At 26.7% G+C, this 27,837-nt stretch overlaps 1 long non-coding RNA gene across 1 annotated transcript; it reads left to right on the forward strand.

Annotated features, from left to right (window-relative positions):
- The first annotated feature begins 11,519 nt into the window (after positions 1 to 11,519).
- Positions 11,520 to 24,874, forward strand: LOC149054990 (uncharacterized). Its single transcript, XR_016191930.1, has 3 exons — positions 11,520 to 11,669; positions 13,823 to 14,157; positions 24,838 to 24,874. It is a non-coding gene; the product is annotated as an uncharacterized LOC149054990 (long non-coding RNA).
- Positions 24,875 to 27,837: the final 2,963 nt, after the last annotated feature.

Raw genomic sequence — 27,837 nt, forward strand, 5'->3', positions numbered from 1 at the left:
AAACTCACGGTTGCCCAACAATCATCATGCGTTTTAAAGGCAATGGATTTAATTTATTACAACAAAGTCTTATTCAGTATATAGAAAATAATAGATACGAATGCCAAGAAGAATTTTGTAGCGGGATCATGAATTCATCCAGAGTCTTGGGATATCATTTATTTATTGAGACTGATATTTTTGCTGAAAATCAACAATTTAAGCTGGATGATTTTCCAGTGAACATAAATATTGAAACAAAAAAGTTAGTATAGTAGTTAAAATTTTATTTATAATTTAAACAAAAAATATAATTATATTTATTTTTACTGAGTTAAAATTGAACAAATTTCATATAATTTCATACAACTTAGTAACAATCATACTCATATATTATTTTTCAGCTACATATTTTACGGAGCTGTAGCTTTTAGTTCTGGTCACTACGTGGCGTATATACGAAGATCCGAAAATAAATGGGAACTTCACAATGATATTTTGAAAAAAATTATGAAATTCTCAAGTACAAAAGAAAAATATTTAACTCCACATCTTCTTGTATATATAAGATTAAACTAAACATTTTAAAAAGAAACACGTGAAATGTTAATTTAAACTTTTAATATTATTATTATCATTTTTAGATAAAAGACTTATTTCATTTTTTTTTAAATTGCTTATAATTAATAATGTTCATTATAGTATAGTTCATTAGACTTTAATTTTTATAATAAACTATTTTGTTATTATACACCCAATGGCCAACATGATACTCTATTATATTTGTTGATGGAAGAATGAATCGAAAAAAATATTTTATATTTTATTTTTTGTTTTCATTCTAATAATGAGAATAAATATAATTTTTTAAACATAAGAAAAAATAAAATTAAAAAAACACGTATTCATCATGTTTTTATTCAATAAAAAAAAAAATAAAAAGTTTGTAGCAATTTTTCTAAAGAGATTTAAAAATGATATAAATATATTAGGAATAAACCAAAACCATGCAAATTCTAAAAACTACATAGCAAATTCTAGCAAATAAGTAGCAATTTTCCTAAAGAGGTTTAAAGTTTCTGAGTTAATGTGGGGGGGCTACGGGAAGTTGGCCCCCCCGAGTGAAAAATGTTTTTGCTGGGAAAACCAAAACCATGCAAATTCTAAAAACTACATAGCAAATTCTAGCAAATAAGTAGCAATTTTCCTAAAGAGGTTTAAAGTTTCTGAGTTAATGTGGGGGGGCTACAGTGAAGTTGGCCCCCCCGAGTGAAAAATGTTTTTGCTGGGAAAACCAAAACCATGCAAATTCTAAAAACTACATAGCAAATTCTAGCAAATAAGTAGCAATTTTTCTAAAGAGGTTTGAAGTTTCTGAGTAAATGTGGGGGGGCTACAGTGAAGTTGGCCCCCCCGAGTGAAAAATGTTTTTGCTGGGAAAACCAAAACCATGCAAATTCTAAAAACTACATAGCAAATTCTAGCAAATAAGTAGCAATTTTTCTAAAGAGGTTTGAAGTTTCTGGGTTGATGTGGGGGGGCCAACTTCACGTACGTGTATGGGTTTGTTTATATTATTGAACATTTTCATTTTTATGTTTTCTTCTTTCATTCATTAAGTTCATAATCTTGTCAGTAATCCATGGTTTTTTCTCGATTCTTATATTTTGTCCTAATTTACTTTTTGTTACTTCTGTAATGGATTTTTTAAATGATTGCCATGATTTGTCAATACCTATTCACTTCCAATTTTCCGTTTACTGTTTTAATTTGTGACCATTGAGTCAGACCATCAGAATAATTTTATTTGACAATTTGTTTTGATATGTTAAATACATTGTAATGTTCCTTATTAATCAGTGTAAATTGCCTTTACTTAGGTTATATTATTATGCTGATTTATGTGATGATTTTTTCAAGGAAAATATGAAAAATGTTTTTAAATGTTAAATCGTTCCATTTTGCAAGAAAAACAACAACTAACAAACCATTATACAGTATATCACTTGAGTAAATAATTCGTTTGCAAACTATACACTCCGGAGTTGTTCTTGGCATTTTAAACATATGTTTAATAATCGGTATACGAGGGCCTAGGAGCACATGGCTTAGCGAAAACCATATTTCGACAAAAAATATAATATAAAATATTTTCAATATGATTGAACATCGAGTTTCGAATATTTAATATCTATTATAATATTTTGTTTAAATTGTTCAGCTCACTCCATGCCTTCCTATATATCCGAATAGGATGAACGTCAAAAAAAATTATATATAATAAAATATCGCATCAAAATGGAATATACATAATATAATGCCTAATAAATACAAACTTCAAATGTTGTGGATGAACAACTGCAGCTACAATTAGTTATTCACCTATATTTTTACACGACCTAACTGCAATAACCTAACAAACCGTTCACCTCATTTTTGGCTCCATTCATATTATTCACTCTACATATATACCATTATTATTAATATTAAGTATAAATGTGACACAGAGTCGTAAAAATGATCATTATGTGTACCGGTGTCGTATCATTATTATCCACACGATCAGCGGATGCTTTTGGTTTTTGTTTATAAAACAGTTCTGATGACTTTGGGACTAGTAAAAAAAAATTAAAGACGATAAAGCCTGTGGTTTCGATAAAATTAATGACGACATTTTGAAAACTATAGCACCTTATATAATAAACCTATTAACACATGTATTTAAGTCAAAAACTTTGTGTTTACCAGGCAAATTAAAATAGCGATAATCAAACCTCTACATGAAGGCGAGGACAAAGAAAATATGAACAATTATCGACCAATATCTGTGTTGAGTTGTTTTTCAAAAACCACAAAGAAAACAATGTGCTAAAAGATCAGACAATTTAAATGCAATAATTATTAAAATATTTTCAATCTTTTTTATTTTGATTTTTAATCAATATATTAAGATGGTTTACAAAATTATTTCTATCTATATTTGTTTTATGATGTCCCCAAGCTAAAGTATCAATACCATTTTCCAAAACAAATCTTTTATCATCATAAGCACTTAAAGTTTTTTTGTTTTGTTCTACAGTAAAAACATCATGTTTCTTTGTTCTAAATAAATTTTGTGTAACATATTTTGCGTTTTTATTAAATAAACATTCTTGGAAGTCATTAAAACATATTTTATTTTCCACTACATTTTGTTTAACACCTTTAGCTTTTTTAACTTCTTTTTCACTATCTAAAATTTTATGTGAATATAATTTAGATCTTAAACCAATAAATTCAGTCATAATTTTACCATTCAACTCATCTTTAAATTTACCCAAAACTTTTTTGTTAACTAAAGGTAAACCATAAATATTATTTTGTGGATAATCAGATGTATCAAAATGATCTATCATAATTTGTATATCATGATAGAAATCATCAGTTTTTATTTCTATTATAAGTGAATCTGTATCATTATATAATAATTTAACATTATTTCCATATTTTATCTTTATTACATTATAGTAAAAATCATACATCACCATTTTAGATAAATCTAAAACACACATTCCTATATAAATTGGTTGTTTGAATTTTATTTTTGTTTTTTTCATGTGAATTGCAGCTAAATTTCCTGTAAAAATTGTCCTTCTATCAAAATTCGGTTTTACAATTAAACGGTCTACTTGTTGTCCATTAGTACATAATTTTATATCAACATGATTTCTAACATTCATCATCGTACGACCATAAACACTATTATTCATTAATTTGAAATATTCTTTTTCAAAATCATTCTTAGCTTTTGATCTAAGATTAGTATTGAAATCAATATAAACTTTTAACCAAGGAGATTGACTAAATTCTAACACTCTATGAATTTTTTCTAATTTTAAACCTAACTTAATATATAATTTTAAAGTTTCATAGTGAATTATATAATTTTTCTTGTCATATAAAGTTGTTAATAATTTAGGAAGTTGTTCATTATCAAAAGTTTTTTCAGGTGCTAAAGGAAAATCTGAATGTAGATTGTGAAGTTCTTTAGGATAAGATAAATCAACCTCTAAAATATATCCTTTAGACGATTTATCAGAAATATTCATAACATCAAAATTATCCAGATTATCAACCCATTTGAAATCTTCATTAGGTAAATATTTTTTCATTCCTAAGCCATACAGATTATTAGCATCCAAGTATTCTAAAAAAATAGATTCCTCCTTTTTATTAAATTTATCTCCCATGTATTTATTGTTTGCTTTCGAATATCTTTGACTACATTGAGATAAACCACCCCTGATTCCAGATTCAAACATAAAAATTTGATCAACATTTGTTAATAAATCTAGCTTTATTTTTGTCATTCTTAACATGCTATCCCACGCAAATCCTGGTGTTGAGTAATACCACAGTGGATCTAATTTATAATTTTATAAAGAAATATCTCTAAAATTTTCCATTATATCTGTTAATAATAAAACATCGATCTTATTATATAAAATAGTGAATTCACGAAGATTTTGTATATTAAACACTTCCCAAATCTTTTGTGAATTTTCATATTCCTCTTTGGTTGCATTTTTACCAGTGAGAGAACTATAGAATTTTTCTATAGGGGGTAAACATGTTTCATTAAATTTTTCTGGACAATCCATATACTCAAAAGGATAAGCTAATTTTCTAGTTACTAAATTTAAATGTTTTTTAGGAAAATATTTACTAAGTTCTTTAAATTGATGTTTTTCAAGATTATTTGCTAATTTATCTAAAGAACTTGGTAAAAATTTAAATGAATCAATAAATCTCAATTCAGAGTTTTTTACAACTTTTTTACCATTCTCGTCAAATTCTACACGTTTTATAATTTTTGAAAAAGAAATATATTTTTCCTCATTATTTGCAATTAATTTTATATCATTGTCATCATTCCCAAATTCTTTTATAAATAGATGAGCATCATAACCTGAAAGATTATGACATACAATTGGGATAAATATAGGATTTTGATAAGTAAGATTACATATAGAATGAGCCGCCCTTCTATATTTTCCAGTCAAATGATCATGATCACAAACTTTTCTCATATTAATGTTTTTATTTTTTATTTATTTTTTCCTTATATCTTGATATTTTTTAATATTTTCATCATCATTATATTCTTTATAATATTCAATAGCATTGTGAAAGATTTTTAATTTTTTCTCTAACCTTGGAAGTAATTCACTTAATAATCTTTCACATATATGACATTTATTATTTATATTTATTATTTAAATTTACAATTATTAAAATTATTTACTTGATTTTCACTCAAAGTTTTTATAGGAATTATATTCTTATATTTTCTATAAATTGCTTCTTCTTCATCATATATACATCTTAAAAATTCTTCAGCTACATTTGGACCAGAATATTCTACAGGAGGTTTATAATCACCATTACTATATTTAATATAATAACAAAAATTATTAGGTATATGTTTCTGATAACAATTTGTAAAAGCCTCTGTATCACTTGGTTTACAAGTGTAGATAGGTTGAAGGGTACATTCATAATCAAAATAAATCACAAAAGGGATTCTTAAAGAATGATATTATACTTCTCAAATTCTAAAATGTTTTCATAAGGTTCTGGTAGAATAATTTTAGTAGGTTCATTAGTAACACAATAATGTTTATGTTCGTTTAATTTATTTTCTGTATTAAAACTATTTAAACACATTTTACATAAAAATCTTTTATGTTCATTTTTTGTAAGTTTACTTCCTACTAATTTCCATAAATCCTTAATCCAACAATAATGACTTTTATACTCTTTTTTTGGATAGAGTTTAAATGCATTTAATCTCAGATATTTCATCTTTTCTTCCATTTTAGCTCCCTCTGTTAATTCTTTATTTTCTTCTATATCCTTTTTTATTTTTTTTAAATCTTCTCCTAAATCATGTTCTCTTTCTATATCCTCTGTTATGTACAACAAATCTATATGATTAACTTTTTCAGTTTTAGTTATTTCTAATGGTAAAATAGTATTTTTTTCTAAATAATAAATATTAATAGAAATATTTTTTGTTCTTTTAACAAATTTTGGAACGTCTGTAGTTTTTACTGGAAAAGAAATACCTTTTAATTCTTCATCAAAATCATTTTGCCATTTTTTATATTTAGATACTCTTTGTGCATCTTTTTTAACATCTTTACTATGTAAAGCAGAGAGTATTGACCAAAGAAAACATTTATCATCTTCATTTTGAACGTTTATAACAGCGTGTTTATTTTGAATATCTTCAGGTAATGGAATATATGAAGAACCTTTAAAAGGAACATATTTATTTATATTTATTCCCAAACTTAAAATTTGATCAAGTCTCCATTGAGATTCTTTCATTACAAAATCTTCTATTTCATTTACAATTGTAATTTTTACATTTGTATAAAACTCATTTAAGTTAGAATTTTTTGTTAAAATTTCATTTTGTGTTTTAAAATTACATTCTTTATATATCATATCTTCTTCAGATTTACCTTTCTTATATATAGCTAACATCATAATATTTACTTTTAAATCTTTCTTTTTTAATTCATGTTTAATGCTTCCTATTACTGGGTTATCTAAACGATTTAAAAACACTTGTGGATCTTTAATACCCATGTTATTTTCAATAACATAAGTTTGTCATCTACTTTTAAATGCAGTTTCTTCAATTTTTAGAATAGGTCGATTATCTTTCTTTTCAAACATTTTTGCACTAAAATTAAAAACCTTATGTGGTTTTGGTATTCTTTCTTTTTTTAATCTTATTTGTTGTTGTGGTTTTGGTATTCTTTCTTTTTTTGTTCTTATTGGTTTTGTTGGAATTTTATTGTACATTTTATTAGATTTAGGTTTAATTGTTTGATCTACATCATTTGTTTGATGACGAATCGATTTCAAATGTCTAGACCAATTTTTGTAAGTAACTGTTAAGTTACATTTATCACAAGTTTTGTTAGGATATGTTTTTTTGTTATCCATTTTATTAATATTAACATTTCCTTTAATTAAGGAATCAATTTCATTTAAACTTTCCATTCTTTATTATAGAGGATATTATTTTTTTTTTTACTTTCAAATTTTTAATAGGAATTATTCTATTAAAAATATACTTTTAAAAACAGATAAGAGTTGACCTACTTACTATCCCACCTCTCGTCTGTTGTATTATAGATATCACTTCCTTTAACTCATGTCATTTAAAAACAAGGTGAAACATATAGTCGATTTATTTAATTTAATATTAAGATCCCATAAAAAATTTACACATTTTAATATTTCCTAAATCTTGAACAACCTTAACATCTTCTAGAAAACGATGTCTATAATTACCTGTTGTAATTATCATATCATTAGCTATTCTACAAAGTTCTAACCAACTTGGTGAATGTAATAGTTTAGAAATATAAGGATTTCTAGTATTATCATCTTCATGATCAATAATTAATCTTAAAAAAAATTTACAAAATAACTATAGAAAAACAGTTTTAAACGATAAATATACATCAGAAGAAAAAGTAAAACATTATGAACCAATATTAAAAGCCTTATCAAATGTTGAATCATCTGTTAATGATGTTAAAGAGGTTGCTATTAAAACCGATAATGATATTCAAAAGATGATAATACCTACTCCTTATAAACCTCGTAATCCAGAATTATTACGACTAACAGAAGATCAAGATAATATGAAAACACCTAAAAGTTCTCCACGAATAACAACAAATAAATCTCCTATGCCTAAAAATATAATAATATTAGGTGAAAATGCGCAAAAATATTTACCAACTTTACCAAATGAAGCTAAAGGTGTTAATCCATTTGGAATATATCATATAAGTAAAACTGATGAATTCATGATCGGAAAATGCCCTATAATATTTGACTTTGATGATATAATTTTAAATGGAAAAAAACCATATACTAACCCCAGGTATGTGGAGATTATTAACTCATACAGATGTTACAAAACCAGAATTTTATACAAAAGAAGATTTTGAAAATTTTGAAAAAATATTAATTGAAACAGATTCAATATACCAAAATAATGATATTAACACAGGAAAACCTAAATCAAGTGGAAGTGCTAAATATAATGAAATGATTAAACCTATTTGGGAAAAAATTAAACTAACATCAACAAAAACTAAAGAAAATAAACCAAAAACATCAAAAAAAGATAAATCACCAACACTGAAAGAATCACAAAGTTTACCCAAAGGAGAAGGTTTAATAAAATATACAAATAATCCTATTGAATTTATTTATATCGATAATATAATAAAAATAATTGACAGACTATATTTTATATTAGCAGAAGAAATAGCGGAAAATTATAGTTTTCATAATGAAAAACTTGGTATTGTTCATTTGTTTAAACGAAACATGGAAACACTGATTGATACTCCCAAAAAAGGTGTTGAATATATTTTACTACAATCTTTGCTAAATTTACCAAAAGAAACAACAAATAAGTTAGAATATAATATTAAACAATTAATTGACAGACTACATGTTATATCATCTGCAGAAAGATCGGGAAAAAACACCTATCATGATGAAAAACTTGAAATTCTTAATTTTTGTATTAAAAAAATAGAAAAGATAATTGATATACCCGTTAAAGGTGTAGAATACTTAATGTCGTATATTTCACATTTACCAAAGGATATTATAAAAGGTTCAGGGTTTTTTAATGATTTTTTAAATTGTTCAAAATTACCTCCGATACATTGGCCTGGATATAATTATCTAGGACCATTTACAAATTAAGATGAAAATTTTCCCCCGATTAACAAGTTAGACGAATATGCAAGAGAACATGATTATTTTTATAAAGATCATAAAGATACTAAAACAAGACATATCGCTGATAAAAATTTACAACAAAAAGCAATGGAAAGATTTTATGTTTCTGATAGTTCTTTGAATGAAAAAATTGCTACTTTGACAACTGCAAATGTAATGAAAACAAAAAGATATTTAGGAATGAATTTAATATTTGAATAAAATTTAATATTTTTAAATAAATATTTTGTATAATAAAATGCATTTTAAATTAACTGAAAACCATAAAAAAAAGTTGGCTGAAGCTCATAAAAAAAATTCTAATGCAACAATTCATATTGCTAGTGATAAAATATATAAAGGAGAAAATAAATATTATTTAGATCAAATTCAAATAGATAAATTAAAAAATGCCATGAAAAAAAATTCTGGAGTAAGGTTGGAGATTACACCGAAACAAATTAAAGGTGGATTTTTACCATTAATTTTACCTTTTCTAGAAGCTGCAGCAGTAGCTACTCCAGCTTTAATTGCATTGTATGATAGTTATAAAGATAGTAAACATAAGAAAAAAATAGAAGAGGAAATAATTCGACACAATAAAGAAATGGAAAAAAATACAGGTTCTGGATTGAAGACAAATAAAAAAAAAAATAATAAAAATGATTAATTTCGATATATCAACATTTAGAAAAAACATTAAAAATTATCCAGGTTGTTATACAACTTTTTGGAGTAAAGTTAAAAATATAAATATCGAACCGTTAAGTAATTTTGATATAATAAAATTTGGAAATAATATAAAAAATTTTAGAGGTTGTTTCATGATAAATGAATTACCTGAAAAACTTTGGTTAAATGAATGTGGGATATTTAATTTAAATAATCCTACTCAAAATGGTTCTCATTGGGTTGCATGGAAAAAAATAAAAAATTATAAAATATATTTTGATTCATTTTCGAGTACTCCTCCTCCTGAAATTTTAAATTATTTAGGTGATGATAATCTGTGGTATAACAATGACAAGTTTCAAAACTATAATGGTCCTCCTATATGTGGACATTTATGTTTAGAATTTATTGACAATTATAAAAAATTTATTTAAATATAATATATTAAGATATTTTTAATAGAAATAATTCTATTAAAAAAATGATGATTATTTAGTTATATTCTAAGCAATTCTAATCGGAATCTGTACCTCCCATGCCAAGACAACAAATTTTAATATTTCCTAAATCTTGAAAAACACAAATATCATGAAGATATTTGAATAAAAAAGTACCTGTTGTAATTATTAAATCATTAGCTATCTTACAAATTTCGAGCCAAGTTGGTGATTCTAGTATTTTAGAAGCATAAGGCTTTCAATTTCCAGAAATATTGTGTCCATTATCGACGATTATAATATTTCCTTTAATAGGAATTGCATTTAGATTATATTTCATGGTTTTAATATTTTTATTATTAGTAATATAGTATTCATATTTACAAAACTTAACAAATATTTTATTATTTAATATTGATTATTCTATTTCATTTTGCATTTCATTTTCTTGTAATTTATTAAAATCTTTGATAGTTGTATCCATTGTTTTATTATACATTTCAATTCCTTTAACTAAGGTATTCAATTAATTTTTAATACATATTTTGCATTTCAATTTTAATTATTAATATCAATTTTTAATTGTTAATATTATAAGTTTTGCGAAAAATATTTTAATAATTATTGCATTTCAATTGTCTGATCTTTTTGCACATTGTTTTCTTTGTGATCTTTTATTGATAAAATAAAAGTGCGCCAGGGCCGGCATATATACTCTACTTATATGAATTTACAGGCAAAAATGATAACATTACTTATTGTTCGTTACCTATTGGCTATTGAACTTCGAATTAATAATCGCCTATAGATATCTGATAGAATAAATTCTGATATGTTGTCCACGTCATTATGAGAGAAACCGATAAATTGTCGCTCGCGTACGATAGTGCATGACGAATGAAACTCACAGTAAGTTGCAAGTTGTAGTAGAGTGTTTATGTACGTATGGCTAGTGGCAGACACTGAATAATAATTTTAATAATGAGTAATAATGGTCTAATAACGTAAAAATATTGTTTAGAATTTTAGAGGACCTATTTTAGGAAATATTTCTGAACGTAGTATACATTTTACCCATTTACCCTACCAATATACTGGCCGCCATAATAGAGTGTTGACTGTGTTGAGTTTCTTTTATTTCTATAATTTATTAATATTATACGAATTAATTATGTACTAACTTATGAATCATTGTGTTCAAGCAGACAAGTGATAAACATAAAGCTTTTCGCTGTACAGTGTAGCTATTTTATTGTCATTTATCAAATATCAATGTTGAAAGCAATAATGCAGAAGTAGTATTGTTGATTTCCACATATTATTATTATCCATTAAAAATGTATTCACTATCACTATCATCTAAATGCTCATAAAACCTATATGTGTATAATTCATTTTATTTTAACTTATAACTATTGGCCATTGGAACGTGTGGTATATATATGTTGATTTAATGTAAAATAGATATTATTTACACAAATGTTAAAAAAAATAGTAAATAGAGCATTCACCAATATTAATAACATTATTTATTTTATGTAGAGAGGGTACCTATATGCATTAGGAGCAGAATGCTTATAAAAGGCATGGATAAACATTATTTTATTTCATTTATTGTTCAACATTTGAATTTTTTTCTTTTTTTCATAAACTAAAAAATAATGATTTTTTTTAGGCATTGTAGTTTAATAAAGATTACAGTTATGATTATTACAATTTGGGTTATGCCTTCTATTTCCAATGATGGTGATAATGAAGTTTTAAATGCAGCAAAAAGTATGGAAATATTTACTATATTAAATTATTTTATTGTTTTATATTTATCGTTTATCAGCGATTTGTAAATTTTTTAGAATTAATTTACAAACTCATAACAATTAATATAATGTTATTATAACCTTCTACAAAATTAAAATGTATTTAATATTTGATTTAATTTTATAAGGACCATTTAATGATTAACGAAATCAAAATCATTATTAAAGATTAAAAAGCTTATATCGCTCTGCTATACTACCGAATCGAAAATAAAAATTTCAACTTAGCTGGTTAAAACTATTGTCTTTGCTAACTTATTCAAAATTGCATGATGGTGCATTTTGCAAGTTAATTGAAAAAAAGCAAATGAGGTGTTCTACAATTTATAAATATCATAAAAATTCAATTTTTGATGCTGATAATTTATTATCCATGAACAATAAAAAAAAGGAATCTATTGATGTCCAGTTAAACAATAAGTTAAAAATTGAAGTACAAGAAAATCGTGTAAAAAAATGATTCCAATCATTGAAATAATTATTTTTTATCGACGTCAAGGCCTTGCTTTAAGAGGACATAATAATGATTCAGGACACATAAATTTTCAAAATTCCCAAATTTATAATGATGGTAAATTTAAAGAATTTTTAAGATTTAAAGTTGAAGCTGGAGTTAAAAATTTAGTCAGAATTTCGGATGCTTTTAATGTTCAGTCCATTATAATAGTGTCTTCTTTAAATATCGCAAAAGAAACAATTTCTTAACAGAATCAATATCTTCTATATTATATCCTTTTTCAAATGCTAAACATTTAAAATTACATTTAGAATTCATGATTCTATACTTGTTTTTTATTTATTTATTTGATGTCATTATCGACGGCCTAACAAAAGTATGTTTTTGGTTTGAAAAAGATTCTTCATCATAAACATATTTATTATTGTGTTCTATACAACAGCCTGAATTTCTACTAGCAACATTTGTATTAACATATGTATTTGGTATAAACTTGTCACTAAGTAAACATCTCCCAATTAAAAATATAGATCTGATAGATGCTATTGAGAATGCGGACAGTGTTAGATGTATTATTGAAAATATAAGAAAAAATGCATTTAGTGAATTTAAAACTATATTTGATGAATTTAAAACTAAATTTGTTATTATTGATTATTTATTATGTAATTTCATCCAAAATACCTACCATAAAAAAAATGCGTTTGAATAGTTTATGTTTAGTTTAAATGGTTATATATATAAAAAAAAGTACCTTGTATTTTTAATATTTCCCAATTGCTTGTATATAAACTTACGGGGAACTTTGTATTAAGTGTTCATGTTTTTTTAGCCAATGAATTATATTTAATTCATATTTATAAAATAAAAAAAACGGAAAATTTCAAATGTCTATAAATGACTTAAAAATTGTTGAAATATTTTGCAAATTTTATCAAGAATATAATTAATAATATAAACATATCGTTTAAATTTCAAGTCCTTGCAGTTATTCGCTTCTGAATAACAACAAAATAATAATATCAGTACAAGAGAAATTAAGTGAATATCCAATGTTGTAATTTAAATGCTCATAAAATTTAATTTGACTTTCCGGTAGAAATTTTTTATTTGATTAAAGTAGACAAACTCATGAAAAATCTTGTATAGCATTTTCAAACTTTAGATTTAAAAAGATAAATTTTTATGAATTTCTAACACAAAATAAATTGCGAATTTTAGTGAATTTTAAGTATCTTATCAAAATTCGAACTTTCAATCCTTGTTTAAAAATGGTAATTATCTATATATTTTTAATATTTTTTTAACTGTCTCAAAAATTTATTTAAAATAAAAATTTCCGTTTTTCCTTAATTTTTATTTTTTCCTGGTACTTTTGTAAACTATTGGGAATTTCAAAATTTGACCTGTCCAACGCACCAACTAGATTCACTTTCCAATCGGAAAAGTTACTGAAGTTTAAAATTGATGCACTATTTCGACAACTTATCGTGTACACCAACATACACAAAAATTAAACACACATCATTTTGTAAAATCAATACACTTCGCTTAGAATCTAAAATATGAATAGGGCCTTAAAATATACTGATTACATCACAATTTTTAATAAATAGTAAAGATGGACTAACAAAAATGTATTGTTTTATTTTTAGAACTATGTAAAGGTAATATTTTTCATAAATAATTATTATTGTATATATTGTATGATACATTGTATTTGAAAAGTTATAAAAGTAAAAGTTGATGTCATATTTTATTGTATATCCTTTAATTATGATTAAATACGGGTTTGTACAAAGATGGAAACATAATGTGTACATATAGGTAAAGAGTCAATTGTAATTGTCAAGCTTTAGTTGCCCATTATTGTTTTGTTTTTTTTTTTTTTTGAGATTTTCGATGCATTAATTAAATCAATATCTATTATGATAATTAATCATAATTTTAAATGTTATAGAAATGTATACGAATTTGTGTGGATATACTGGTAATTTAATATTGTAATTAACAGATAAGTGATTTTATTTATATTTCATCCTTTTTTTGAAGTATATCAGACATTATAATAATTTTTGCCATTGGAATTAATGTATTGTGATCTTAAGGACAATATTTTTAAGCTATTTATTTTTACGATAAATTTGTATATTTGGAAAGAAACCCAATATTTATAAATTAATTTATTATTAGAAATTAACTTAATATATTTATTGATTATGAGGTATTTTATGATACCAAATTAATAAATATTTCAAATGGCAGAATGTATGCTGTTTTTCAATCTTGGGTTTCCATCCAACTTATATCTACGTACGTATCCCCAGCCCCCCACATATCACGCTTTTACCAAATTTTCTTCTGACAACGTTTTTTACCTAATTTATTTGTATTTGTTTAACCAAACTCAGAATTTGTTTGATGTCGGTTCACAACGGAAAATCGGTTTACCGTGTACGGGACTGGAGAAACGTTTTCTTAGAAACTCTCCCCCTCCTTATCACTGTAAATAATAGACTTTGCAGAAATTTTCTTTTATCAATATTTAGTGCGTCATTGGTTTGTATTTGATCGACCACACTCAGATTTTTTTGATGTCGACACGCGCCGGAAAATCAGTTTTTAACAACAGTATTTATATAATATCGATATATCTATAATTATATAATATATTCTATTGTTGAAATCTGATAAAAATTAATACAATTTTTATTTTTATAATATACCTACTGATTTGTGTTTATTTAATGTAATATATATTTATATTATAATATTATATTATTCTCGTTATTGATATTATAACATGTCTAATATATAATTTACCACGCTTTTAGAACATTTGAAAGAAAATTTCGTGAATCATCTTATATATATATTTTGCATATAAAAATATATTTTGCATTATTTATAATTACATTGACACCAAAAAATTACTTAACATTATATGTAATCAATACGTGTTTTAGGAAAAGCATCCAATAGGTGTTCAGTTTTTGTGTACAAATACCTATACTATATCTATAGGTTAGTGAATGATGTGAACAAGAGATAAAAGTATATGAGTGTATTAACTTCCCTAATATATTGTATACTTGAAATAAAATAAAATATTTATATATAAAAACTAGTATGATCCCAGTATGATCAATTTCGCACTTATTTTACTAACAACAAAATTACTTTGTGACCATAACATTTCTGTAATTGCATGTCAAGTATACTAATATTTAAATAAAGTTGAATATGTTAATATACTTATTAACTATTGCAGTTTATAGTATCACTATTATTTTTAGAAATAATGAGTTTTACGACATATCAGATTATAAGTGGCAACTATAAATAAAAATGCAAATAAATCTATTTAATTGTTTCTTGATATCATTACATACATAGGTATTAGGTATTATTGAATAATATTCTGATAAATTTGTATAAGATACAATGGTTTGTTACATAAAAGTTAAATCATAATTAATGTAATTAAAAAAAAAATAAAAAATAAAAATAATTAAAACTGGCTTATAACAATCTGTTTAATTTTTTTTTTTAAACAAATCTAAAAACAAATAAATTTTTATCGATATTTAAAGAAAAATTAAATAAAAAAAGTTGAAAAATTAAAATGTCAGTAAACAGCTCAAAACAAATCTAAATATTTTTAAAAAAGAAATCAAATATAGAAAATGCCTATATAAACATTCAGTGAAAATTTCAAATATATGCGGTCGTTTTTTTCAGAGTTACACCAAAATAAGATAATTGCTAAATATGGAACCCAGTAAAAATCCAATGTTTTTAAAATTTAATTTTCAAATGCTCATAACAATTTAATTTGAATTTCTAAAACGAATAATTCACTGTACTTTACGAATTTTGTCAAAATTACTCTCATAAAAAATTATTGTGGACTTAATAATTTTTTAAAAATTATTTTCAACCAGCTGATCCCGTGCACTTCATTGCCCGTTAAATGTACCATCTCCATATGACTCAAACTTTATTCAATTTTATTCAATTTTTTTTGTTATTTGTTATTTAATTTAATTTGTATCACCTCCCCGTCACCGTACTCGTCCTGTCGAGACAAAAAATTCTCCTGAACAGAACCGTCACCCTGGTGATAGGGTGGAGTGAATAAAAATAATTAAATAAAACATATATAAGCATTTAAAAGTAAGTAATCGCTTTATTGTTAATCATGTCAATCATAGTTATCAAGACTGGGCAAGTTAATGATTTTTTTTAACTCAGTTAAGTTAATATGCACCAATAACAAAAAGTTAAAAGTTAAAAGTTAATTTGATTATAGATTAACTCAGTTAAGTTGAAATTTAATACCAATTTTTTTTTACTTTTTACTACGTTAAAAAAAAGTTTGGTTTTTAGTAAGTTTTTTTTTTATACAACACTGACCAGCGAACTTAATTTTTTACCAAACCAAAACTAAATTATAGATTAAAGTGTTTATACTTTATACAGTATTTCCATATAGTAGGTATATTGTACAATTCAATATATGATCTATAACCAGAAAATAAATAATATTAAAATCATTAAATTTTAATAGTATGTGCACAATAATATAATTCAATTCATAATTAAAATTAATAATATTATACTTACATACTAATTATGGAATATACTCCAACAGTCTGCAGTTATACAAAAATAATTAATTTTTTCAAAATCATCTTTCATTTGTTTTATCGTTTCGGTATACATGGACTTCAGATTACGCATAAGGGTTCTTCTTGAGACTGGTACTTTATTTGATGTTATTTGGCAATATTTAACAAAATGATGACGTCGTGCGTCGTTGATCGTCGATAACAACAATATTATACCATATATAGGCATATAGCCATTTAGGTACTATATATTATTACGTCTATATTATTATTGTTACTTGATATAAATGATATAATATTCAATTTAATGACATATAAGTAAGACCTTTTATTATAAAATTAAAAATATAAAGGGTGTTCCTTTAGAATACAGAGTGATTGAAAAAATATAATTTTTCTAACTTGAAACAATTCACAGCAAATATTTTTTTGACATGACAAAAAAATGAAAATAGATTCAAATAATGAAATGTAAAAATTAAAAACAAAACACATTTTTACAATAGCAGTTGAAAAATAAAATAAATTCATAGTCACAATTTTTTTTTACAAGCATTCAAAGTTTGAATTTTGACAACATACGTAAAAATCACGAAAATTCATAAATTATTTTATGCTAGAAATTTATAAAAAATGTTCCTTTTATACCTAAGATTTGAAAATTTAATATAAGACTCCTATCATATTTTTACAATAGCAATTGAAAAATAGAAGAAATGCGTAGTCACATTTTTTTTTACAAGCATTCAAAGTTTGCTAATATGTTCATCAATGAGACATTTAAATAATAATTCTATAATAGTATTTCTTTAATTTTTCGTATAATCTTCCCCTAAGTTTTCCGGAAGATCATCCCATAAATTTTCTGGATAATCATAACCAACATTTTCCGGATAATCACCCTTATATAATCCGGAAATCATCCCCTACATTTTCCAGATAATCTTCCCCTAAATTTTCCGAATGATCATCCCTTATATCTCCCGCAGTATCATCTCCTAAAAATTTCGGTTAATCATCCCCTAAATTCTACGGATAATTTTCCCTTAAATTTTTCCGGATGATCATCCCCTATATTTCCACGGAGAATCATTTCCAAAATTTTCAGATTATCATCCCCTAAATTTTCCGGAGTATCCCCTAATATTTCGGATAATCATCCCCTGTATTTTCCAGATAACCATCCCTAATTTTCTGGGTAATCATCCCTTATATTTTCCGGATAATCATCCCCTACATTTTTCCGGATGATCATCCTCTTTATTTCCCGGAGTACCATCCCCTAAATTTTTGGATAATCATCCCCTTTACTTATATATATATATATATATATATATATATATATCACGATTGAACGAATCGTCCACATTGTTGAAACAGCAATTCAATAATTATTTAATTATGTTATCAACATTATATTATTATCAAATATCTACTATTGATTAGTATTATTATTACTATTATTGTTTTTTTTTTTTTTTTTTAATAATGTGTTTTTACCTTTTGAGGTTATAAAGGTTTTGTTTTTTGTTTTTCGTTGTAAGTTAAAAGTCTAAAAGCATGTGTGCATTAAAAATTGAATTTATATTAAAAGGTGGTCTTCTCTTATTACAATACAAGAGATTATGGGCCCAGGCACAAAATGAACTGCTAAGAAAAGTTTTACGGAATAAATATTTATTTTTTGTTAGTTTCTTTATATAATATATTCAACATGTCACGAAGGGAAGACAGATTCAGTATGACACCATTTGAAGGAACAAATTTTCCAACTTGGAAATTTCGTGTAGAATCACTGTTAAGGGCAAATGGGGTGCTAGATGTTCTTAGTGCCACCCGCCCAGTAAAATCCGAAGAGCAAGTTGCGTTTGACAAGAGGGATACAAAAGCTACAGACTTGATAATACAATGTACCGCTGACACACATGTTGAGTATGTTCGAGGAGAATCAGCAAAGGAGATCTGGAACAAATTAAAAACTACATTCGAACGAAAAGGTACATTTAGTCGTTTATATTTATTAAAAAATTGATTACAATGAAATTTGATGATAATGAATCAATGGAAACTCATCAGAGTCAGTTTGATGATTTACTTAGACAAGTTAGATTAACTGGTGGTAAATTAGCTGATGAACTAATTGCATGCATGCACCTTTTAACGTTACCTGATTCATTCAACATGGTGATCTCAGCAATTGAAACTTTGTCATCTGATAAAATAACACTAGAATTTGTGAAATCGAGGCTTTTAGATGAAGAAATTAAAAGAAATTCAAGATCAGACCGTTCAACAGGAAAGGATAACTCAAGTGTTAAAGCTGCTTTTGGCACATCCACAAATCGTTTTCCTTTTAAATGCAATTTTTGTCATAAACCAGGGCATAAGAAGCAAGATTGTTGGAAATGGAAAAGACAAGAAAATACAGATAAGTCAGCCAATATGACTGAAGAAAAAGATTTTATAGCTTTTATGGTCTCTCCACATGATCATGTTGTTGATAATCATTTAAATATGTCATGGTTCTTAGACTCTGGTGCATCTGATCATTTGATTAATGATGAAAGTTATTTTAGTGTTTCAAGTGAACTGAATTACCTGACAACAATTGGCTTGGCAAAGAGCGGAGAAAGCTTACAAGCTTTCAAAGTAGGTGAAATAAATGTATCTCAAACGTTAAATGGTAAAACTGTAAGGTGTGTCATTAAAAATGTATTGTATTTTCCGCATTTAAGAAAAGATCTATTGTCATTTGTCAGCCGGGAAAATTGAGCAAAACGGTTTGTCGATTGTATTAAATAATGGAAAAGCAGAGATTCATAATAAAATTAGTTGAGTAGCTGAAAGCATAAGAAAAGGTACATTATATGAAGTTGTTTTTAATGTAATTAAATCAAATGCATATTCATCTGAAAAGGAAAGTAATTATGATTTATGGCACTGCCGATTAGGTCATATGAACCATCAATATACAAATCGACTGAGTTCAATGGTTGATGAGCTGAAATTAAGTAAGCCTATTGACGGAATGTTTTGTCGAATTTGTGTAGAAGGTAAACAGTTTCGTTTACCATTTAAAGGAGAACGAACTAGAGCTAGTAGACCCATAGAATTAATTCACAGTGACATTTGTGGACCAATAAATCCACCTACATGGAATGGTAAAAAATATTTCATTACATTTATAGATGATTTTACCCATTTTACAGTTGTTTATCTACTTACTAATAAAAGTGAAACGTTTGAAGTATTTAAAGAGTATATTGCTATGGTAGAAGCTCAATTTGGTACAAAAGTTTCTAGACTACGATGTGATAATAGTGGGGAAAATACTTCAAATAATATTAAAGAATTTTGTGTTCAAAAGGGAATCCAAACCGAGTTTACCATACCATATACACCAGAACAAAATGGTCATGCAGGACGAATGAACAGGACATTAATTTAAAAAGGCCGTGCACTATTACTTCAGAGTTCTCTTGGCAAAGAAATGTGGGGAGAAGCTGTCTTGACAGCAACATACCTCATCAACCGTTCACCTAGCAACTCAATATTTAATAAAACTCCAGCTGAGCTTTGGTTTAAAAGGAGGCCAAACATTTCAAATTTAAGAGTTTTTGGTTCTATTGCACATCTGCATTTGCCAAATCAAATAAGAACAAAGTTTGATAGTAAGTCTAAACAGTACACAATGATTGGATATACAACACATGGCTATCGTCTTTGGTGTCAAGAAACAAAAAAATCATAACAGGTAGAGACATTATTTTTGAAGAAAATATGAAAGATCAAAATATAATTTCAAAAGATATTGTCACCTATTATCCAGATAAAGAAAGTTTCGAAGACAACCCAAACGAGGAGAACATCGATGACATCAAAACACATAGTTGCATAGCAAGGAAAAGAACAAAATTATAAAAAAAAAAGAAGAGCAGGATATTAGACCACAAAGGACCATTAGAGCACCAAATTACTTGCAAGATAATGATACATCCTATTTGACAACGGCTTTATCAGCTTAAACTATAAAAGACAATGTACCAACAACATATGATGAAGCTCAAAGTCATCCAAACAAGGAGTGGAATCTAGCAATGAAATCAGAAATAGAATCTTTACACAAAAATAAAACATGGACACTTGTTAATAAACCACCAAATAGAAATATAATTAGTACAGAATGGATTTTCAAAATTAAGAAGAACGTGAAGGACAAATAATCAAATATAAGGCCAGACTTGTTGCCAGAGGTTTTTCACAACAAGAAGGACTGGATTATACAGAAACCTATTCTCCAGTAGCAAAACTCACTACATTTAGGTCTCTGTTAGTTTTAGCAGTTCAAAGAGGTTGGCATCTTTACAAGTTAGATGTTAAAACAGCTTATCTACATGGAGTTGTGAATGAAGAAGTATACATTGAACAACCTTGTGGTTTTAGTGAAAATAATAATCTGGTGTGTCGACTTCACAAGGCATTGTATGGTTTAAAGCAAGCATCAAAGTGTTGGAACAATAGTTTTCATACATTTCTAATAAAAATTGGTTTCACTAAAAGTAACACAGATCATTGTTTATACACTTTAGATTTTAATGGACAAGAAGATTTAGTACACTTGCTGCTATATGTTGATGACATTATTCTCGCTAGTGGGAGCATTAAGAGAATTAATGAACTCAAGTGTCAGTTAAAAGAAGAGTTTGAAATTTAAGATTGCGGTATTCTAAATTACTACTTAGGAATTAAAATTGAACATAATGTGGATAAAGCAGAACTTAAGATAAGTCAAGGTCAGTATCTTAAAAATGTTCTTCAACGTTTCAACATGTCAGATTGCAAACCAAGATCTATTCCAATTGAAACCAAACTTGATTTATCAATTAACACACTTACAACTACATCTTGTAGTCAGCCATATAGGCAGGTCATAGGATGTCTCATGTATGCTATGTTAGCCACACGACCAGATCTAAGCTACTGTTTAAACTATTTTAGCCATTTCCAAAGTAAACCCCAAGAAGTTCATTGGATGCATCTAAAAGGTGTTCTTAGATATATTAAAGGAACATTGGATTATTCAATAATTTATAGAAAACAAAGTATTACAACAATACTTGAAGGCTATGTTGATGCAGATTGGGCTAATCATGAAGATAGAAAATCTTTGACAGGATATATTTTTAAAATGTATGGATCAATAATTTCTTGGTCAACCAACAATTGCACTCTCAGCTACTGAAGCTGAATATATGGCAGCCAGCTATGCTACTTGCGAGGTAATATGGTTAAAGAATATATTAAAAGATTTTGGAGTTGAATTATCTGAACCAATAACATTATACGAAGATAATCAGAGCTGTATACAACTATCACAAAATCCAAGCCATCATCGTTGAACAAAATACATAGATATTCGCCATCACTTCATCCGGGAAAAGGTTGAGGAAGGTGTTGTTATACTAAGATACATTACATCAGAAAATGTATATCAATTTAATGATTGGTATTGATGTTGCTGTGGAGTTGATGAGGGAGGGGGTTATGGGGCGGAAAAATGTGTGTGCCACACAGTGTTATATTTGAACATAAATACCTTTAACTTTCTTATTTTTATTAATTACTATATTCAAGGTTATAAGTGGTGTAAATCTTACCGGGTTGTCTAGTTTTTTTGGTCATCTAGATCCATATTTACTTCGTCCATTTCTGTTTTGTTCACTTCAAATAAGTTCACTTTTTTCATTTCTATATACTGTTGTTTATTCCGACATACATGAGGTGGATGGTACCGTTCCGGCTTGTTTAAAGCTTCACACATAACACAAGGTTTTTTTCACTAAGCGGTTTTAATGTTATATTATATTTCTTGTCTGCATTGTTCTTACCATTTACTAATACATTATTATTGTTAAATTTAAACTTATCGTCTCCCTTTTGTTTAAAATATCCTGAATCATACATTCTTATTTTATTCATTAATACATCTGTAGTTGTAATCTCTTCTTTATCTAGTTTATCTTGTATCTTCAATAGTAAACCAATATCAATCAGATTAATTCTAGATATATTAGACATAGAACTCTCAATTTCCAGTAGTAAAACTTCTTTTTTTAGAGCATAATCAATAAGTAATCCATTTAAATATTTAAAATTATATGCAAATCTTACATTTGCCCAACTCTTATCCGCATATACTACTAGAAAAGACATTGACCACTCTTCCCACTTATTTAATGATAATTTTCTTAAATTTGAACTATACCATTCTTTTGCTCCATCTTCTAAAAATAATTTTAAACTTTGTATTTTTTTCTCTCATCACTGACTCCATATCTGTTACACTCTTTTTCAAATTGTTCCAACCACTCTTTAGCATTCATCAGTTTACCATTAAATTTATCTACAACAAATTTTTTTTCAATATCAGCTAATGAAATCTCTCTTACTTCTAATTGAGATTTTAAGTCCATGCATAATTTCATTAATTCATTCTGATCTATATCATTTTTAGCAGACTGTACTGTGCTCTTTTCTATAATCTTTTGCTCTTCTAAATAATATGTTTTGAACACAAAATTATATTGCTCATCTGTATATATTTTACCAATATCATCAGATAACATGACATTTAGGTTACGAAATTGTCCCTCTTTTGCCATGCTTTTACATGCGTTTTTTACAATACTAACTTGAAATAACTCCTTATGCATACTTTTATGCTGTGCATTAGCAGGAAACACATATTCCATTGTATCATCCACACGTCTGATTGTTTTCACCAAGTTAACTAATACACCATTAAACATCTGCTACTCAAGTCTAAACTTAAACTGTATAGACATCTTTGATGAAATAAAAATCGATTCGTAATTCTGTTTCTTTCTTGGATTAAATAGTCAATCGATTTCACTATAAAAGTATATTTTATTAATATATCATACAATACATATCATATAATAAATTATAGACTTACCTATAAAAGTAAATCGATTTTTATAACTTATTACTTATACTTTCATTATTTTACATAAACAAAATATTATAATAGAAATTACAATTTCACATTTGAAAATAAAAAGTTAATGATCATAACATTCTCATTATGAAATCAATAAAATGATAACAGTGATGCAACAGTGCTACCACTGTTACATATGTTACCATTTTAAAATCAAAAGTTGATAGTGGATTACTGGTGGTTTCAGCAATAAATATAAGGGAAAAAAAATTTAAATATTATACGGTTTTAGAAATACATAAACCTAGAAGTTAAAAAATAAAAATTCAAAAAGTTAATAATTTTTGAGATATTTAGTGTAGTGTTTTCAGTTTTGAATAATGAGTTAATTTTCGATAATACTATATAATGTAGGTACATATAGGTTTTTATCGTAATACTATATCGATCAATCAGCTACACATATATTTATATGGTATGGATTATGGAAAAACCAGTTTTCGTTACACTCAGTCATCATTTGTTTTATCATCATGTTTTTCCAAATATTATTTATTTTATTTTATATTTTGATTAATTTAAAAGTTAATTTACATATAATTTATATTAACAGTTAAATTTTAGTGAAATTTGATTGATTCTTAGTTTTTAAGTTTTTAATTTTATGACTCTCACCCTCCTAGGTTTTGACAGATGGTCGCCCTAGGCCAGGGGTTGGCAACCTGCGGCTCGCGAGCCACATGTGGGTCTTTTGATCTTACGTTTCGGCTGTCCAGTTCCACATGTAACAAAATAAAAATTATGAAAATATTTAGTGGCTCTTAAAATCAGAAAAATGTTGTGTATTGTAACTTTTGGCTGTTCCGTCAAAAAAAGTTGCTGACCCCTGCTCTAGGCTATATCTCTATATGTATTCAAAATCCATTCGGACCACTGTAATCCTTAATAAGAAAAAAAAAAAAAAAATTACGTTTTATTCAAGAAAAAAACTCTTTACCTAGTTCATTGAAGATGCTGCATAAAAAGTAGGTAGTATTATAATAGTAAATTTTATAATAATATAATAATTAAATTTCAGATACATTGAATGACTACACTGTAAATGACGATGACAGTATGTATTTTAAACTAAATTATTAATAAAATTTTAAATATAATTTATCTTGTAAATGTATACCTACTACAATATTTAATGTCATAATCTGAATATTATTTTAAATTTTGTAATGAAAGAGCAATCCTAAATTCCCAACATCACTTAAAAGAACGTGATACCCGCATGCATTGTGCGCGGGAATGAACTGAGAAGTCTACAGAAAACCAAATTTTCACAATGAAAAAAAGAGAATTTTAATTATGTCTCTGGGCTTTTAATTTGTCGATAACACCAATATATCAAAAGTAATTGAAGTTTGAAAAACTTAAAAATATCAGAGTTTTAAAAGTATTATAACTTGTTTCTTATTAAAGATATCAAACAAATAAAAACGGTATGACACATAAAATATTATCTTCTATATTGTGTTAAATTTTGGCGTTTCTACTAAGTTTACAGACTGAGTGGTTTTATCCCACGCTAAACAGTTTTTGGAATGTTATTCACTTGTAAAACGGAGACAGCATCATGCGGTTATCACGTCCTCTTAAGATTAATTTAAAATTGAAATTGAACACTGACATTAATATTAAACAACCGATTGAGAAATTTCACCCACCCACCCGCTTACTAAAGTAAGCCCACCACCGTGTTTACCATCACCAGACCACTACCACATCCATCTTCGTCTGTAATCACTACTATATTTTTTATACTTGATTGTCCATCCTAGCACGTTCGTTGTCGACAACAACGTTTTAGAACGAATAGGTGAAGTCGATAGCGTCCTCAAGGTGGGATGGGGCAGTATTTCCTCCCATTCCTTTATATTCTTTCTTAAAATGTTCATAATTTATATTAAAATATCACACTAAGAAAAAAAATCAAAAGTACTCAGTAAAATCATATGATATAGAATAGGGCTGGCGGTATTCTAAATTCTGATACCGGTATCCGGTATTTATTTACTACTGGTAACGACGGTATTACCGGTGATACGGTATTTTCAGTAATATTACCGAAAATATCAAGATGTTATAATTACCGAAATTACCGTACTGTAGATTACATAAAAATAATGAAAAATAAATGTAGGTACGTAGGTATTGTATTTTCGGTAATTACCTAGGTCCTAAGAGCTAAGTGGCTAGGTACGGTATTTTTGGTAATCACCGCACTTCGGTATTTTCAGTTATTACTGCACCTCAGTATTATCGGTAATTACATGATTTACATGGATACGTTATTTTAGGTAATTACCGCACCACGGTATTTTCGGTATTACCGTGGCACGGTATTTTCGGTAGCAACGGTAATTACCAAAGCACGGTATACCGGTATTCTGAAATACCGAAAATACCGGATACCGAGATTTTTTAAATACCGGTATACCGAAAATACAGCCAGCCCTATTATAGAATATTAGACCAAAAAAAAACCAATGTTATCAATACAAAAAAATAAAACAAATGTTGACAGTTATAACGAGACAGTTCGCTACCTAAAAATCGCCTAGTGATTGGTGTATTTATATAATATGTAGAATGTGTGAAGTTCATCCCTGATAGAATGTGTGAAGGATTCTGGGTTTTTGGGAAAATTATTTTAAAATTATAAAATAAATTTGTAGATGCACCTCTGTCCGCTATTCTTCTGATTCATAATTAAATAAACACAAAAATAAAACTTTTAATTTTTGTATAACCTAATCATACCTAACCTTACCTTGAATCTTAATTCGTGCGTAAAATAAAACGCATAACATAATAACATAGATTTCTCTTTAGCACAGAACAATTATTGTCTATAGCATAGTTTCAAGGTGGTTTCATCATTTTTAGTATATAATGATAGTTTAGTTGTCTATCACGGACTTAAATTTCAATGCATGTAATCTATGCATAATTATGATAAGACGTTATGGCTTCGCAGGGATACTAGCCAGTGTTCCCTAATGCCAGACACAGAAATATGCAAATTAACCTTTTTAATATTGTATTTAATTTTTAGGAAACATAAGTAAGTATTTCCATTGTTTTTTGGTTGATGAAATCTTTTAAATTCTTATAACGCAATGTAGTTTTATAATCATTTAAATATTACTGTTTTATAATACCTATGTCCATCAGTTTATTAAAGCTATTACATAAAACTATACTAAATCGATTAAAATTTATAATTTAAAAATCTACAATTGACTGCTGAAGTCTCTATTTTGTGGTTCAAACTACTGATTACTGTGTTTGTAAATATTATATTAAACTATGACCTATGTACTCTTGTGAATAACGTTTCCATTTTCTGTTAAGAGGACGCCACCCCCATATAATGCTGTCTTCGCCTTATAAATGTAAATCATAGCAAAAGCTGTTTTGCACCGGAAAGAAACAAAACTACAGGCATTACTATAAGAAACGAAATTTCTACCACCTAAAAAAGAGAATTTCGGCTATGAAATATCGTATTTATTTTTTCGACATCAGAACTATACAAAAAAGCTATTCAAGTTTGAAAAACACAAAAATATTGGATTTTGAAACAATAAGAACTTTTTTCGTATTATAGGTGGTATAAAAATAAATACAAACGATATTTCCCAGATAATGTTCTTAACTTTATTGTATATAAATTTGGAGTCTTGCTTTCCACTACAGCCTGAGTGGTTCTTTCCCGTATAAATGTTTTTGTTATGTTATACATTTGTTAGACGGAGACAACAGACGCGTGTGTATCGCTTTCTTAATATAATTAAATTTTCCGAGGGTGACTTAAATGGTAGACCAATAATCTTTAAGAATCAAAGTAATATTGTCAGAGAAAAAATGTCCACGGTAAATATGTTTGAAGGATAATGTCTGAGGTAAAATTGTTTATAATATAGGATAAATGTACAGACGAAATAGTTTATTATACACACGTCATATACCAATTTTTTCTGTGGCAACGCCACATAAAGACTGAGTTGTTTGCACATTATTTATT

The sequence above is a fragment of the Diuraphis noxia genome, unplaced genomic scaffold, assembly GCF_037042655.1.
Source record: "Diuraphis noxia isolate RWA-SAM2 unplaced genomic scaffold, SU_Dnox_SAM2 contig0005, whole genome shotgun sequence".
In the NCBI taxonomy this organism is placed as follows: domain Eukaryota; kingdom Metazoa; phylum Arthropoda; class Insecta; order Hemiptera; family Aphididae; genus Diuraphis; species Diuraphis noxia.